A 4,663-nucleotide genomic window follows, 5' to 3' on the forward strand; every position below is an offset into this window, starting at 1 on the left:
GTGTATGGGGGTGTTTGGAGCTCAAGAACTTAGTAGGTGTTCTTGGTGTTTTTGAAGAACACTTGAAGATCTATAAGAAAATTCGGATGATAGTTGAGAGAGAAGTGTGTTCTTGGATTAGGAGTGTAAAAAGAGTCTAAGGAAGGATGAGTTCTTACCATATACACTCGTGTGTGCTGCCAGGAGGGTGTGTGCGGCCGTACACTCCTAATGTGGGAGTGTTTGGCCACTTTTTGCGTATGGTGAACTTGCGGAACACAAATCCAAACTTCTAACTTGCATCTACTAGGTTTAGAACACCCAAATGACTCAAAACAAAGCTAGAAAATAGCAAAAACGATTCTAACTTTAATTGATTTGAATAATAGCACTAGATGAAAATTTCGGGTTGTCACACTAACAATGTGAGTTATAACTCTCACTCTTTCTCTCTCTCATTAGATAATGATTATATGTTTTATAATCTTTTTATGTTTGTATGTATGTTTATGAAAATACGTTTGAAATCATTTATCATAGCATGTATATATATTTAGAGCATCTATGAGGCTATACATTTAAAATCATGTATATGAACATGTATGTATAACTAGAGTATGTATAGATGTATAAAAAGATGTTAAGGGTATTATGAGTAATACCTATAAGACATAAATGAAGAAAGAATATGATTATATGTATTATAATCCTATATGTGAATGGGTATGTATGTATTTGTGAAGAATTACACCAGAATATCAATATTTTTTCATAATCATAGAAATTGACCTTTATAGTAATTGACCTTTATCAACTAAATTTGTGAAACTAAAACTATAATAGATAATATGACAAATAACCAAACAATGTCTTAGCTAGTATGAAAAATAACAAAACAATTGACATCAGTCCCGGTTTCTATGTGTCTTGCAATTTGTGTGGAAAAAAAAAAGATAAAGCATCCCCATTATAGCATTGTGCTTTTAAAATACAATTGAAATTTGTGTAAAAAAGATAAAGCATCCCCATTATAACATTGTACTTTTAAAGTACAATGTTATTCTTTACACAATTTTAAGTTGTCCCGTGTTATATGCTACTTAAGCTATAGGGAGTGGGAGGTGCTAAGGATGCTACACCAATCCTTACCTTATGCTAAGGAGGGTGCTAAGAAAGAGTTGCTATGGGTGTAGCGAGAGGAGAGAGGAGAAAGAAAGTATGAAAGGGTGTTGTGATTGGTTGATTTTATTTCTTTATATATTTTAAATTTTTTTCTTCAAAATTAAACCTATTAAATTGTCACATTTGCACTCCCAACCTTTTTTTGTGCTAGACATGCTAAGCTTATGTGACATCAAAAAGACTAAAAAAATCATATGTGACAACGTGCTAAGAGTGTTACCACTCCCTCCACCATTAGGCCGGAGGGTGCATGCGGGAAGCTTCCCTCACTTTTTGTCTGTCACGTTATCTTTTCCCCCACTTTTCTTTCCCTCACCAAAAGGCAGGGTGTATGTAAGAAGCTTCCCTCACTTTTTTTAAATAAAAATAATTGAATTTGATTATATATATATATATATATATATATATATATATATATTAAATGAGTAATAAACATAAAAACTACTTAAAATAAAAAACCACTTCATTAATTTAAAATTACATTAAAATAGGCAAGATTAAAAATAAAAAAAACTAGAAAAAAACAAATATTAAAAAAAAAACACAACTTAAAACATAATTACTATCCGAATTTTAAAAACCCAAAATACGTCACTCGGAATCGTCGTCCTCGTCATCAACATCATCATCGTCGTCATTATCATCAACACCATTCCCGTCCTCGTCATCCGAATCCTCGCTCTTGACGAACATATCCGAATCCTCATCTGATTCATCAAAAAAACCATTGTGCCAATACTCGGTCGGCGGCTGAATGTGAGCCCTATAAACGTGCTCCACCAAATCAGCACGAATGGCGTGATGAATGTCGCGATTGTATACTTCTCTTCTATTTGCCCTATACTTTTGCGTACCAACGGCTACTCCTTCGACATTTGGCAAAACTTCGTTTCGTTGTATCGACATATCGCTCTTCCTTCGTCTTCAAGAATTATATTATGCAATATGATGTACACATACATTACATGTTGCAATCTTTTCACTTCATATGACCGTGCCCCGACTGCTAGTACTTGCCAACGTCTATTGAGTACACCAAATGTTCGCTCCACTTCCTTCCTAGCTGACTCTTGCGCCTCTTTAAACTTTTTTCTTTTTTCGTCGTTCGGACATGTAAACGATTTCACAAAAACATATAATGGAGGATATATATCATCAGTAAGATAGTACCCGCGCTTATATGCTACCTCGTTTGCTTGAAAAGGTACATCATGCGACTTTCCAAGGTAGATATCGTTGAATACCGACGACTAGTCCAAAACATTGATGTCGTTGTTTGCACCAGCTGGACCAAAGAATGCATGTCATATCCAAAGATCATGTGATGCAATTGCTTCTAGAACAATCGTCGGCTCTCTGTGGTCGCCTCGCATGTACTGACCACACCATGCATTCAGGCTCAATGCCCAAGACCAATGCATGCAATCGATACTGCCTAACATTCCTGGGAACCCATGCTTGCCTTCATGCATCGTGTACAACTGGTGGACATCGTTGATAGTTGGTTTGCGCAAATATCGTTGCCCGTACACCAAAGTAATAGCTTTGGAGAATTATACACACATTCCCATATGGTACGTACGCTCGAACATCCTTAAATACTTGTCCCATTTGTCTGCGCCCATGTTGTATGCTAATTGACGAATTGCGGCCGTGCATTTTTGAATTGGAGAGAAACCTTTTTTGCGTCTACCATCCAGCTTCCATTGGAAATATGGAAAACAGCCTTCCAAATCGTCAATAATACGTAACAATAGCTCATTCCTCATCCGGAACCGCCGTCGAAACTTTTCAGCGTACACGGCGTCATCTGCAAAGTAGTCTTCTATAAGACGATTGTGCTCGGCTTCGCGATTTCTATGCAACAATGGTTTTCTTGGTTTATTTCGTGGACGTGAAGTTTGGCCTCGTCGGTTTTGAAAATATGCAACAGTCTTCGCCATAACGTAACCGACAAATAAAGCCTCATATTGAGTCGTTGAATAGGATGATGAAGATGATGACATTGTGTTTTAATGTTTTTTTAGAGAGAATATGTAGAAATGGACTAAAAATACTGTTGTGTTGGGTTGATATTTATAGCGGCGAAAGAAATAAAAAAAATTTAAAAAAAAATCACACACACACACATATATATATATTATATATATATATATATATATATATATATACTAGCCGTTTACCCGCGCTAAGCGACGTGTACGAACAATTTTTTTAGAGATAGTGTACTTAAGGCGATTATTTTATTTTCCGTATGCATCAAATAGGCTTTCAATGAAAATAGAGAATGATTTCCTTTCGACACACGACGAATAGTTTTATTTCAGCAAACAAATATTAATTACTTTCTGCAAATGTTATTAGCCTGTGGTCCAACAAACAACATGCAAAACTCAACACGGACACAAAAATTCAAATCCTCCTTACTTATTTAAAAAATTTATCCACATGTGCATGTTACGCTACATTTTTTGTCAATATGAATATTAATGTGGAGCTGCCATGGTAATCTCCCCCAAAGATATTTAGGACTTTGAAAACTACATCCCAAAACTCCCCACCTTTTGAGTTCAGGCACCAAATATCTTCATCCTCAACTGGAACACATTTTATTTATCTATATGTTTTTAGTTTCAATTTATATTTTCGAATCTTCATCCTAGAACACAAAACATACTAACAATTAGGGGTGTGCAGAAAACCGCACAAACCGCATAAACGGCCCGCACCGCACCACACCGCACCGCATAACGCGGTTTGGAACATTCGCGGTGCGGTTTGTGGTTTCTAATTTTGTCAAACCGCACTACGCGGTGCGGTTTACGGTTTTTTAATATGAAATCGCTGTTCAAACCGCACCGCAACATATATATATATATATATATATATATATATATATATATATATATATATATATATATATATATATATATAACCAATTGCTCATACATATAAATAAACGAAGAACATATCGAAGATTGAAGGATGCAAGATATGGATTGAATTGATTTCATAACTAAGATGAAGTTTTTATTTCATTCAAATTATTGATAATCGTGTAGTTTAACCTATGTGTGTCTCATTTATCATAAACATTTTTTTTGGTGTTAATTCTTTATATGTTTTTTTTATTATATCGTATAATACTTTTATAACATATATATAATTCTTCAAACCGCATAAACCGCACCGCACCGCCTAAAACCGCACCGCACCACATATTGCGGTTTACATGGTATTCGGCCTTCGGGGTCAACTCGGCGGCTTCTATTAGGAAGGCGGCGCAAAAATAAGAATATAAAATTATATACATATAATAAGACTTTTTTAGAAGAAAGATTCTATATATGTCCAATCCTATTGGGAGAACATGCGTCAAAGAAGGTCGTTTTCTTTTCCGTCCTTAAAAGCTGGAGGACTTTTGTACCATCCATTCCGGTGTGGTTGGATTCTGTTCAGGTGAGTTATAGAATCAATTGAGCGATGCTACCTACTTTGTTGA

This window comes from Lactuca virosa, chromosome 9 (genome assembly GCF_052849685.1).
Source record: "Lactuca virosa cultivar CGN04683 chromosome 9, Lactuca_virosa_CGN04683_v6, whole genome shotgun sequence".
Lineage (NCBI taxonomy): Eukaryota > Viridiplantae > Streptophyta > Magnoliopsida > Asterales > Asteraceae > Lactuca > Lactuca virosa.